Below are 14,237 nucleotides of genomic sequence, written 5' to 3' on the forward strand. Positions count from 1 at the left end.
GCCATGGGCGTGCAGCTCCCTGGAGCTGCTCCAGGGGCCCTGCCTGAGAAATGTGTCAGCCTAGAGATTCCTCCCCAATTTTAAACATCTGTTGGTGCTTGTGGAAAATGAAGTTGGGATTGTTTTTTTCACATCCCTGCAAGTGCCTTACACTGTTAGTGAAGCTGGTGATGGATGGCACACACTGGCTTGGGCTTAGCAGGCAGCAGGGCCCCACCTGCACCAGTGGGTACAGTTGCTCTCTCCTGGGAGATTAGTCAATGAAAACCCAGAGGCATTCAAATCTGGGGTCACCCCTGAAGCTTTGTTCCTAAAGTGAGTTAAATCTGTCACCTTGACATACTGATGCCCAATGCCTCCCTGTGTCTGTTTATATATACCTAGCCTTCATGGAGCCTTAAAATGGGCCTATCTCCTTACTGTCCTGAAGCCCCAATGGCTACCAAAGCAAACTCTTCTATGTGTCTCATTCCAGATCCCCAGCCTAGACAAGAAACACTGTTGCATTTTATTTAGTTATTTTTTTCTCAGTCAAGCTGAGGCCAGTTTAGAGTCCTATTTCCCCTAAGGTGGGAAGGGAAGAGAAGGAAATGTGAAATTCAGACATGGTGAGGGTTGCCTTGTCCTGATATTGCGGGACCTTCTCGATTCTGGACCTTCCCTGCCCAGGTGTCCTGCTTCTTATCTTCTGAAGTTCCTTCCTGCCCTGGCCTCCTTCAGGTCCCCTGCCCCTGAAGCCACTGCTTGTCTTTGCTGACTGCCTGAGCACCATTGGCTGTGCCACACTGTCCAGCTTCTTCACTGAATGGTCTCCTGCCTGGGAATGCACTTGGGACGCCCATCTCATGGTTAGGTAAGAATGGGAACCCCACAGCGGCCCCTCATGGTACCCAGAGCTTTCCCATAGAAGGTTACTTGATGCTCACAGTGGCCTTCTACAATACAGTCACTTTGGAAATACGAAACTGAAGATGGATGTGTGTTTGGTCATGTGGCTGATATATGGCTGATAAAGCCTGTGTTTTCAGTCACTATGTATCAGTTCTTGAGACTACAGAATCTTGGCATACACAACTATTCTTTTTTTTTTTTTTGCCAGTCCTGGGCCTTGGACTCAGGGCCTGAGCACTGTCCCTGGCTTCCTTTTGCTCAAGGCTAGCACTCTGCCACTTGAGCCACAGCGCCACTTCTGGCCATTTTCTATATATGTGGTGCTGGGGAATCGAACCCAGGGCTTCATGTATTCAAGGCAAGTTCTGTTGCCACTAGACCATATTCCCAGCCCTTCACAACTATTCTTATACTAGCCCTACTGTGGTCCCATCTGTGTGAGCCAGGATGGCTGTGGGTAAGACATGGAGTCCCTATCATCTGAGACTGTGCCAAATGATTCTGCTTCAAAGAGTGCTCTGTTAGAAGCTTGTACATACCCTATGACTGTGTTGAAGGTACTACGCTTTGGTCTGGGCCTTGGGGCAGCTTGTGGGAGCAAGGCCAGTACTGGGGGGCAGCAGAAGGTGCATTATCCTGACCCCCCTCCATAATGCACATTCACCCACCATGGTCTTTTCTATCACCCTGCCTGTGATACCCTCTGTGATACCCAGACTCTACTCTTGCTTGCCATGGCATCTCAGCATGTAAACATAGGCCCATATGCTCTGCTATTCAGGGCAGGTCCACCATGCCAGCCTGAAGGGTAAGACTGATGCTGGTAATAGCAAGCCTCAATCACATGGCACCTGCTTTCCTGTCATCACTGCCCTGGCATCTATGGATGGGGGTGATGAAACTAAGGGGGAGTGCACTGTTGATAAACGTGGCTCCTTAAAATGCTTTAGAGAAGCCAGGCACTGGTGGCTTATACCTGTAATCCTAGCCACTTCGAAGACACAATAATAATTGCAGTTCAAAAGCAGCTTGAGCAGTAAAAATCTTCAGGACTTCATCTTCAAAATAATCAGCTGAAAGCCAGGTTGGAGGCATGACTCAAGTGACTGATCAACAGCAAGAGGCTCTGAGTTCAAACCCTAGGGCAACTGGCAAAAAAAAAAAAAGTAGCCCAGAAGTGCTGGTGTAGCTGAAGCATGGACATGGTTGTGTGTAGGAGTCCCTCTAAGAGATGGGGGGGGGGGTTTGCAGGTTAGATTGAGGCAAGAGGAAACACCTCCTACCCTGGGAGTATGTAGGGATGCTATTTTTCACGTTTTATTCCTTGTTTAAATACATGTTAATTTTCTGCGGGGAAAAAAATCCCTGTTAGGTTCTCAATGAGACAGAGAAGGATTGCTGGATCTGGAACCCTCCCCTGACTCTCTGACCTGAGAGCCATGGAGTCCTTCCCTGGCATGAAGTTTGTACTCCCCATGGAGTGAATCCAGAACAGAGCAGCCGCTGGCACCTACAGTGATCTGACAAGCAGCTGACCCATGCTTTACCAGCTCAGCCTGTCACATGGCCCTCTGGTTAGGGGGCAGAGGCTGAGTTTGCTTACCCAGACATCTCTGGTGGCCCTGAACCTTGCTCTCAAGCTGATGGAGCAGCTGCTCTAAGTGTTGGAGCCTGGGGTGACTTACTGACAATGAGTGCCTGTAGCATCCCAGCAGGTCTCAGTTTTGAATAGGAGTGAAGTCCTATGGCTGGTTGGCCAAGACTCATTCATAGATCTAGGTTGGAAGGTGAAGTGGTCATTGGAGTGGCTCCAGAAATTCACAGTCATTGATACCACCTTGCTCTTTCCTTCTACTGTCACTGTTACTTCTTAGAAATGGAGCTAGCAAAGCCTGAGTCACTGGGCACAACAGGCTCTGCCAGCATCAGGCCTATGAGAGTCAGGAAACGCAGGGGACAGTATGGAGGAAATGGTTTCTCGGGCTGTAGGGGAGGAGATTTGAGGTTGAGGAGCAGGCCAAGACTAAGATCCAAAAGACTCCAGAGATTATGAGGGCTCACTCCTTGGTGAGGATCAAGGTATGTGAGTTAGGAGAGGCCATGCCTCTAGACACAGGCATGGCTGTGTTAGGGGAACTAGTCCCAGTTAAGGCTCTGTCTATGTAGCTAAGCAACTCGTTATTACCCAACCCATGGGCCAAGGAAGGACATTCAGTCTACTTAAGAACAAGAGGGTCAAGTCATGTACTCAGCTGAGGCTCTGCTTGTCAGGCCACTAGGGCCAAAAGGGGCTGCTGTCCAACACCATCCCTGGGCAGGATGGCAGTGTCCTCCAGGGCAGGGAACTGTGATGTTCTCTGGGTGTGAACTTGGGAAATTTGGATCCAACTTGAATTTCAATTTGTTGGAATTTAGGACTGTGATCTGGAGTTGTCCACACCATGGGGAAGCCCACTCTGCTCCAGAGCAAAGCATGGCCAGACAGGATCAACTGGAGGGCTGTCTTGAGCCTTCTGCCCACCTGAACCTGCAAGCAGTGAAGATGCTCTCCTCCCCCAGCACAGGTGGAGACTCTGAGGGACCAAGTCTAGGTTGTGGGGCATTTGCCTCCCTCCTAGACTCAGCTTCTTGGCCTTGCGCTTCCCTGCCTCACTCTAGGGCCTGTGAAGCCCTCTCCAGCACTCCTGGCTCCTTGGTCTTGCCCCTGGGGGAAGCTGGGAGTGCCTTTTGGAAAGGACCCCAGTTTGTGGCTGTTCTTGGTAGGCATGCCCTTTGCTGGGGACGAGAGGCCCCTGTAGACCTTGGTTTGGAGTGGGAAATGGGTTCTGTCTCATGTTAACCTAAATAATACTTTTGTCTTTAAATTGCAGAGCCATATTTGAGGCCAAGCTTGGTTCCTGCTTGCTTTTGATGGCTCTGAGATTGAGGACTTGCTTCTCTGGGGATATCCCCAATGGGGTGCCCCAAGGTGTTCAGCAGTGGGGAAGGCCCCCCACCCCTGCCCCTAGACTTGGGTGGAGAAACTGCCTGGGCCTGTGGGAATGAATCTTTGTGGGAATGGGATAAAGCCCTCACACAATGCCCCACCCTGTTTGACCCTCAGCTACCTTGGGGGTCTCCACTTGGATCTGGGTTGGCCTTAACACCAGCATTATCTGAGGTTGGCTAACGATCTGCCCTGTAGATGGGGCTGAGCCAATGGTGGGACTTCAAGGCAGGGTAGGAACAAGATGGCCTCAGCCCCATAACCAGGATGTCAAGTAGGGAGGGTCTCCAGCACAGCACAGGCAGAGACTGTGAGGGGCAAAGTCTAGGTTCTAGGACACTTGCAGGCCCCCAGTTCAATCATCACTCCCATCTAGTCCACATGTGGAGTATGCAGACCATGGGTAGAGTCAGTAAGTCCTCTGGTTTTACAACTGATGACTTTCCCTGTGTTTTGCTGATAGCCTACTTGCATCACACCTAAAATCAGGTCCTTGGCTGAGAACATGTCATGAGGGCTGTTGTCTTGGAGGACCTTGTAGGCCCCATGGCCCCTCCATGCTCCTCTCTTCACTTCCTCATTAAGCTTAGTCTCCTTGGAAAGGAAACTCCCAGGGCTTTGGTTTCTAAAGTCTTTAGCCATACATGACCTCAGGGATGGCTTGTGTCTCAGGATATGTGAATTGTACTTCCTGATAGTGACCCCAAATTATCTCTCAAAGGCTGCTCCTCAACCCACATGGGGCTCACACGTGTGACCTTGGCCTTGTTTTCACTGAGGTGATTAGGCACTTAGTAGCTATCTGTAGAAATGGACTGGAACTATGGAATCATGCTTCTGTAATGTTGCAATCTTCTTGGTTTTCAGAATAAAAGTCTTTGTCGTGCTTTTGGAAAAAAAAAAAAAGGCTGCTCCTAAGCTGGACACCAGTGGCTTACACCTGTAATCCTAGCTACTTGGGAGACTGAGATCTGAGGATCACATTCAAAGCCAGTTGGCACAGGAAAGTCTATGAGACTCTCATCTCCAGTTAACCACCAAAAAGCTGGAAGTGGGGGTTTGGTCAAATGGTAGAGAGCTAACCTTGAGCACAAAAGCTCAGGGACAGTGATCAGGCTCTGAGTACAAGCTCCAGGTAACAAAATAAATAAATGAATAAATGGCTGGTCCTGTTCTCATTCCTGGGCATGGTGTGTGGATGATCTCTTTCTTCATTTCACCAACAATGAAGTTTATCAGAAAGTAGTTTAATTTTTCTGTAATTAACAAAAGTATCTTGAGCCAGCACTGGTAGCTATGCCTATAATCCTAGCTATTCAGGAGGCTGAGATTTGAGGATTGCAATTCAAAGCCAGCCCGGGCAGGAAAGTATGTAAGACTCTAATCTCCAGTTAACTACCAGAAAACTGGAAGTGGTGCTGTGGCTTAAGTCCTAGAACACTGAAGAGCTCAGGGACAGTGCCCAGGCCCAGAGTTCAAGCCCCATGACCAAAAACAAAAAAAAAAGTGTTTTTTTTTTTTGTCATATTCAGCAAGTATTTTTTTTTTTTTTTTTGGCCAGTCCTGGGCCTTGGACTCAGGGCCTGAGCACTGTCCCTGGCTTCTTCCCGCTCAAGGCTAGCACTCTGCCACTTGAGCCACAGCGCCACTTCTGGCCGTTTTTCTGTATATGTGGTGCTGGGGAATCGAACTTAGGGCCTCGTGTATCCGAGGCAGGCACTCTTGCCACTAGGCTATCTCCCCAGCCCTCAGCAATTATTTTTATCTTTTAGTATTTTTCTATGCTACCCTTTCCCATGTTGCTATCACATTATTTACTTTGTTCTTGTTGATTTTGTGGCATTCTATACATTTGATGAATGTCAGCACTATGTTACAAATGTTATTATTTTGTCTTCCTAATGGTGGGGTTTTTTTGCATCATATAAAAGTTTCCAAATTTTGCCTAGTCAAATTTATCAACTGTTTCCTTTAAGACTTTGGGTCTTGCATTTTGCCTGCTTTTCTGAACATGTACAGACTTGCTTTTGTATTGTCTTCCAATACTTTTATAATTATGCTTTCTGCTTTAATTTAGGTTTATTTTTGGGTATGGGGTGAGACAGAGTGGAACCATTTTTTCCACATTAAACCTTAGATATCTTGAACCCCAGAGGACACAAATTATAGCCTAGGGGACTGGAGCAGCTCTGTAGCTGGCTTCCTGGGCTGGAGTCCAGCATCACAGTCTCAGCTGGGTGCTGGAAGGTTGTTGAGCCGAGTCCCCTGTTCCTTCTTCTCTAAGTGAACCGCTGTGAAGAGCAGGACATCTTCCTGTGAGCACCTTCGAATGGTTCTGAAGTCATTTTCTATGCCTGGGGTCTTGTCTCTTACTGACTCCTCCCACTGTGGGGTAAGGGAGAGAAAGAGAAAACAGATTGGATTTTCAAAGCCTCCAGGTAACTCAGCCAGAGACTAGGCTGGTGCTTGACAAAACCTCTTCCTGGTACCCTAGGACAGAGACAACCCTCAGTCTGTCCAGAGCCTTGACAATCATCCAGTGTAGACATACTTTGGTCATACCAGCCATACATTGGTCAGATTGGGGCAGTGAAGACAGAAGTAGTGTTTACTCTTCTGCTGAGGGGAGAGCACCAGGTAGGGCTAAAGTGTGTACCTCACTTCAGCTTTTTCACTTGTTCAGTGTGGGCTTCTGCACTCCCTTGCTGCTCTGTGGAGTTACTACTTCCCACTCTGAAAAGAAACCAGGCTTTTCTTTCCAAGATGTCTGTGCCCCTCTATCTGACTCAGGGACTGAAGGCACATGATGGTTGTCCTTCCTGGTTCTGGCTCCAGCTCTTTGAGACATCCCCCTGACAAGATGCTCTCATCTAGCTGCACCCTGGCACTATAGCTTTTCTCCTTGCCTAGTTCTTCCGCAGGTCTATTGTGGCTGCTTGGGCTGCCTCCGAGGCCCTAACCCTGAATCCTGCAAAGGCTTCAAGGTTGTCTGCAAGCCTCTGGGTCCTGGCCTCTCTTCCCTCCTTTAGCTCCTCTTCTACCAGCTGGCTCCAGCTGCTGATTAACTGCTTAGTCACTGGAAAGCAGCCTGTGTGGAGCAGCTGGTAAAATAAGTGATTGTTCATTTGAGTTGAGTGCAAGGGGAGAGGTTAAGAAAATGGAGACAAGTTTGGGGCTGGACTACAGTGGGTGCTGTTGGTACAGATGTGGCCGAGCTGGCCATTGGGGATTGGTCCTGATTCCTTTAGACCACTACTGCCCAGAACACGAAGAAACACTTTCTATGTGTTCTTGTGGGTCTGCCTGGGCCCAGACACTTTTGCAGCCCTGAGTGTCCTAGTCTGAAAAAGAGTTGGTGTCCTCAAGACACTGTGGCCTCAAGTGTGCTCCCTGGGCCCTCTGAGAGGTAACCCTGAAGCCTTTCCATAGCTATACCCTTGTCCACCGCCATGGTGATGTCAGATGTCAGCCCGAGGTAGCCAACTGCTCACGGTAAGACAACACAGAAGTCAGTGTCTATCCCCCAGACACTTTCTTCTGAGCTCATTGATTGCTCCCAAGGCCCTCACTAGTGAATTTCCTCTTTTTCAAAAGAAGTGGCTGGCTTCCTCTCCAGTTCTTTAGCATGGGCTCTGAGCTCATTGCAACATTGTGTTGCAAAAAGGATCTAATGTCTCACTCATATACAAAATATATAAATCAGTTAAAAATAGTCCTCAGAGCGGATATGGTACTGCTGTGGTGGTCACAGGAAACACAGGAATCATCCTTCCTCATAGGAAAGTGATGCAGTCCATAGTCTTTGGGCCCCTCTTGGGCAGCTTGGCAGTCTTCGTTACCTAATACCCAGCCCAATGAGTGCTACCCAGGAAGGTAGTTATTTCCTGGATTTAGACCTCAGCAGCCAGAGCAGGTTCAGGAAAGCCAGTGATCAACTGAGCAACTTCTCTAATTAGCCCTCTATAGTTGGATATAGGTAAGGATAGCACAGAGGACTTTTGAGCTGCCTGCAGGCCAGATTCTACCCTCACCCTAGAGAGTTTGGGCAGTTCACAGTGTATTTTACTTGTGATGAACCAAAGCCTATGTGCTCACAGAAATTTCACATGAATCTTACAGTCACCCATGACTCTCAGCACACCTTACCTCATCAGGAGCTGCCATGCTTCCTACTGTTAGCAGAGAAGGTACGGAGGCCATTGCAATCCCCAGAGGCTCAGAGGGAACTGAGTGCATTGGAGTCCTGGGCATCACTTAGTTGCCACAGGATAAAACTGGGCCCTGGAGCTTGTGCAAGGACCTGAAAGAAGTGGACCCTGACTGATTTCTGGGTTGTGGTCCTGTGGGAGGAGGCAGTTCATGTGTTGTCACTAAACTTGACCCTGAGTACCCAACACTTCCTGACCTTAGATTTCTATGTCTAGGGTGAGGGTGGAGGAGGCAAGGAATAGTCCAAGAGGAGTGACAGCCTAAGATAGCCAGTTACCTCTGTAGTTGGTATGGAAAGGCAGCATTGAATATGAAGCTTCAGAGAAATCACTGGATGTTTTTAAGAGAACATGTGAAACTTCCTGGCCAGCAGCAGTTGCTTCCTAGAGTTGCTTACCTTGAGCTGAACTTTCTGCTGTGCTCCTCCTGACTGGGCAGTTCTGGGGTGAGCAAAAGTTACTTTTTCCAGGAAGTCCTCAAAACAGAACCCTGATGAGTCTCACAGAGGCTTGAGAGTAGGCTTCCCCCCATATTGGGGCCAATAAAAGTTGTCTACCCCAGTTTCAACATTTTCACAGGTCCTTAGAAGCATATGAGTCTGATGGTTAATATGCAAAGGTCCCACACCCCCTTTCTGGGGAAGGGCTTCTAGAGGAAGAGAGAAGAGACTGCCCTTGTTCACTCACGTTGGCCAGATAGTGTACAGGGAAGTAATGGCCTAGCCTCATGTGCACACATGGGCTCATGCACTCACATAGCCCCCACGTGCATGCCTGCCTGTGCCTTTCTGTATACATGCACATGTTCACACTCACATTCATATCTGTGCTTACACTCTACTCACCTGCCACTGGGTCTCAGCAGCTGTACACTGGCTGTTAGTCACAAGGAAAGGTGAACTGAGAGTATAGCCTAAGGGCAGGTCCATAGCTCTGGAAACTGAGTTCTTCCAGAGAGAGGGAAGAAACAGCTTGGCTAGGGCTGGAGGCATGGGCTCAGAAGAGCTTTGGCTTGGCGATGATTCCTGAATCACTTATTTGTTTATTTGGTGTTGGTCCTGGTGTTTGAACTCAGGGCTTGGGCACTGTCCCTGAGCTTTTGTGCTCAAAGCTAGCATGCAACCACTGTAGCCACAGCTCTACTTTTGGCCTTTTGGCAGTCAATTGGAGATATGACTCTCACAGACTTACTGCCTGGCTGGCTCCTAACCTCCATCTAAGCCTCCCAAGTAGCTAGGATTATAAACTTCAGCCACTGGTGCCCAGGATGAGTAATTTCTATGATGGAGTTCTTCACATATCCCTAGTCAGTAAGGGATATTCAGAGAATTCCCAAGCTGTGCAAATGTAGGGTCTCTGTAGTAGGAGACTATGGCTCTGCTCTAAGTGCTAGGCATCTATTTTCCTCTTTCCCTTCCTCCTCCTCAGCGGTCCTACCCACTATGGCCCCACCCATCCAGCCCACCCCTGCTTCTGCCCCATTCTACTCTACACAGGTAATCCTTATCTTGACTTTAGCACTACTCTCATTTCACTCTGCCCAGGCTGTTTTGTAGTCTCCTACATAGGAGTAAATCTGATCCTTTCTCGCTACTTCAGCCTCCAGGCACGTTCTTTTTTTTTTTTTTTTTTTTTGGCCAGTCCTGGGGCTTGCACTCAGGGCCTGAGCACTGTCCCTGGCTTCTTTTTGCTCAAGGCTAGCACTCTGCCACTTGAGCCACAGCGCCACTTCTGGCTGTTTTCTGTATATGTGGTGCTGGGGAATTGAACCCAGGGCCTCATGTATATGAGGCAAGCACTCTTGCCACTAGGCCATATCCCCAGCCCATCCAAGCATGTTCTTAAAGGTTCTGCCCCTGTCTCGTACTGTGAGACATGATAAACACATATTTATTTGCTTTTTGACTTCAGTTCCTGGCATACAGAAACTAAAATACTCGGACTTTCCTCAGAGTGATGAATGTCTTGTATGTTGAGATGAGTAACTGGTGCTAGAGGCTCCCGAAAGATCAAAGCATTGTCAGAGGGTTAGATTCTTAGCCCTACCCCTGAGGAAGGAAAAGAATCTAGAGAAGGAGTTTGATGCTAGTGGCCAGTGGATTAGCCAATCATGCTCACCCACAGAACCTCCATGAACACCTGGATCATGGGCCTTCCAGGTTGGCAAACATCAAGATGATGGATAAGAACCTGGGGTGCCCAGGGTAGGCATGAGAGCTTGGCACCCTTCACCCACACAGCTCATTTCACACATCCCTTTCATTCAGCTGTTTTTGAGTATGTCCTGCATAATGAACAAGTAACAGTAAGTCAAGTTCAATCTTGAATTCTGTGCAACAATTTTACAACTTGACAAAGGTCATAGGAGTCCAGGGTTTGTGGCTGGTTGATCAGAAGTATAGTAAAAATGTGGGACTTTCACTGATGTCTAAGGCAGGAAAGTTTTGTGGGAATGAGCCCTTAATATGGTATCTATGCTAATTCGAGGTGCTCCGTGCTGACTTTCAGGGTAGAACATCTTGTTGGCACCCAGAGAGTGAAAAGTGGCTGCTTACATTTGTTTTCAGAAATACTATGATCAAAACAGTAAGATTGGCTGCCTCCACTCCTGAGTCCTGGATAGTGCTTTCTGTCCTTACACATTTCAAACCTTCCCAAACCAGTCCTTTGTATGTGGTAGGCACATTCTTTCAGATTCAGGAGCCTGAGCACCTTGCAAATACCAGTGCCACATCCACTGCCTGAATGTCCGATCTAGTCTCTGTATCTGAAACAGCATACTTCCTGGAAGATGCAGACATGAGGCTGTTGCTGATTTGATACCGGACAAGTACAAGTAGGCCTGTCAACATCAACTTGCCCAAGGCTGTGGCAGGGAGTGTGAGGGCACAGGAATTGTGAGCACCAGAACAGCACAGTAATGACAGGCTTAGGCTGCCAGGCCACCCTGGGCTGGAGATTAGCCAGGGGAGGCCCTGCTACCCTGAGAGGCTACAAACATATTAGGTGAGGTGGACAAGCCACCCCCAACCTTATGCTCTGTTGAGAAGTAGTATTATTACTGCAGGAAGTTCTCATCTCCAGTAAGTCTTTTTTTTTTTTTTTTTTGGCCAGTCCTGGGGCTTGGACTCAGGGTCTGAGCACTGTCCCTGGCTTCTTTTTGCTCAGGGCTAGCACTCTGCCACTTGAGCCACAGCGCCCCTTCTGGCCGTTTTCTATATATGTGGTGCTGGGGAATCGAACCCAGGGCTTCATGTATGTGAGGCAAGCTCTCTTGCCACTAGGTCATATTCTCAGCCCTCCAGTAAGTCTTATACATCTCTCCTGACTGTGCTGGCCTGATAAATGCCACCCCAACCCTGTCTTCCACCAGACACAGGGTTCCAGAACAGCATAGGCGCTTCACTCCTACATTCTAGCAGAATGGAGAGGCTGCCTATCCTCTCTCCTTCGATGACCTGATCCTTGCCTACCCTTGTTTAGTACCTTCTCTGCTATTCAGGGGCACCTGGAGACTATCGGTGATGCTCAGTCCCAGGTTGTAGGAGCACTCACCACATGGCAAGTGAGCCTGACATGATGGTACTGAGTGCTGTGTCTGTCCCACAGCTCATAGGAGCACCCACTGTATGGCAGGTGAGCCCATGTGAGGGTCTGAGTACTGTCTGTCCATCACATCTCACATTGTTTGGCTGTTATGGAAGGGTGGGCTCAGTTGAGGGTAGCCAGTTCCTAATAAATCACTGGAAGCCTTTGTGGGTTCAGCCGTCTATGCTCTAGTGTTTCCCATTGACTGTGAGATGCTGAATATCTTGAGGCTGACAGACAAGATGGCTTCTAGGTGCTGGCTTCTGGGTTCCATGTTAGATTCTCTGGGAAGCCCATGGGAGACCTGTTTCTAGGGTACGGGGCCAAGGTTGCCTGTAGTGATTGGGGCTCAGTCTCAGGGGTTCAACTAAAGCATGGACATGGCTAGTCTCTGAGGGGTCAGGGAGGGTGAGGCCAGGCTTTCTGGGGTTGAGTCACCCTCTGGCTCCAGGAAGCCTGGCCACATGATTTCCAGACTGAGGCCACTTTGACTTTCTGCTGAGTATGAGTCACTGCTGCTGTGTGGAAGTGTAGGAACACTCTGTGGTTGGCATCTCTGGTCACCCAGGGTTGGTATGGCCAGGGTCATAGGCCACAGAAGTAAGAAGTCACAAGGACAGGGATTGTGAGAAGTGACAGTGGGGACTGGACCTCCTCTGAGGCAGTGAAGAGGACCTCTATCCTGTCCTAAACTGCTACTGTACATAGTCCCTTGTCCATTCTTCTTCTTCCTTTCTAGAAGTCTCTGTAGCATCCATCCAACTTTCCACAGTCATTGTTTGGTTGTGTTTTGGACTAAGACAGGTGAACACTGTTCTGGCTACGGAGCAGAGAGCTGAGTGACCACCAGCTCTCCAATCACCATCACAACCAACAAGGTGAGATCACAGTAGCCTAGAATGGGACTGCTACTTTAAACATTGATGTCAACAGCAGCCCAAATTTCTGTAACTAGTTTTAGTGATTCATATGCACAAATCCCTTGTGTTCATTTTGATTCTTGGGGAAATTTTTGGTGGTTTAGAATCTGTAAGACTGACCTTATTTGAGTACACTTTGGGGTGTGAACATGCACAAGAGTTGATGAGGGTCTATTCTATCCTAGACAGGTGTTAGAGTACCAGCCATGAGCAAAAGTATCAAATACCAAGTTTAAAATATCACATATAGAGTTTGAACCCCCATAGTAAAAAAAAAAAAACCCCACAAAACAAACAAACAACAAAAAAACGACCACAATTAGGAAAACTGATGCTTTTGTGCCACCTAGTGGCTAATTTGAGATTTTCAGACCTGTTAATTGCTTTGTAGCCCCGGCTGGTCTCCAAATAGCAACTTCCCTGTCTCAGCCTTTCAACTACTGGGAGGCTGTATTTGCCACCCAACTGGCTCAAATTTATGATTTTAAAGTTCCTGAAAAAAGATGTCAGCCACCATAAAGAAGGCACCTGCAGAAGATGTCAATGTCACTTTTGAAGATCAACAGAAGATAAATTTGCACGGAATACAAGTAGAATCACAGAGCTAAAGGAGGAAATAGAAGTAAAAAAGAAACAGTTGCAGAATTTGGAGGATGCGTGTGATGACATCTTGCTTGTGGATGACAACGGTGTGATGATACCCTATCAAATTGGAGATGTTTTCATCAGCCATTGTCAGGAGGAAACCCAAGAAATGTTAGAAGATGCAAAGAAAAACTTGCAAGAAGAAATTGGACGCCTTGGAGTCGAGAGTGGCCGTGATGCAGTGAGTGCTAGCAGATCTGAAAGTTCAGTTATATGCAAAATTCGGCAGCAACATCAACCTGGAGGCTGATGAAAGTTAAACATTTTATAATACTTTTTAAATTTGTTTAATAAACTTGACTATTGTTTTTTTTTTTTTTTTTTTTTGGCCAGTCCTGGGCCTTGGACTCAGGGCCTGAGCACTGTCCCTGGCTTCTTCCCGCTCAAGGCTAGCACTCTGCCACTTGAGCCACAGCGCCACTTCTGGCCGTTTTCTGTATATGTGGTGCTGGGGAATCAAACCTAGGGCCTCGTGTATCCGAGGCAGGCACTCTTGCCACTAGGCTATATCCCCAGCCCTTGACTGTTGTTTTAAATGATAATTTTCCTTCTTCAAATGACATGGAAAGGAAAACTTTCTTTTTGTAAAATTTTCATTTATTTAATGAAAACTTGCCTATTTTCACATGTCATGCTTATTTATTTTATATTTTTAAAAGAAGACAGTATTCATCTATGTATTTTACATAATGATTTTTATCAATTTTAGGGGCTATGTCATGTTATTAAAATTGGTTCAGCAATCAAAAAAAAATAAAGTTCCTGACAAATGCTTTGTTTCAGTAACATGAAACTTTTCTGGAGAATAAAAGTGTGTTCTTTTCATCTGATAAGTGTTGGAGACAATGCAGTGCAATGGGTTAGATCCAAGGAATCAATAGAATTAGAGTTAGGGTTCGTCTTCTGGTTGGGGTTCATGTTGGGGTTGGGATTGTTAGGGGTAGAGTTTTAGGGTTATGGTTTAGGGTTAGGGTTATAGTTGGGGTTAGGGTGTTTTTT

The 14,237-nt window shown here is 47.5% G+C and overlaps 1 pseudogene; it reads left to right on the forward strand.

The window, feature by feature from the left end:
• Positions 1–13,096: 13,096 nt before the first annotated feature.
• LOC125365598 lies at positions 13,097–13,548 on the forward strand (annotated as a pseudogene).
• Positions 13,549–14,237: the final 689 nt, after the last annotated feature.

This window comes from Perognathus longimembris, chromosome 17, assembly GCF_023159225.1.
Source record: "Perognathus longimembris pacificus isolate PPM17 chromosome 17, ASM2315922v1, whole genome shotgun sequence".
NCBI classification, from domain to species: domain Eukaryota; kingdom Metazoa; phylum Chordata; class Mammalia; order Rodentia; family Heteromyidae; genus Perognathus; species Perognathus longimembris.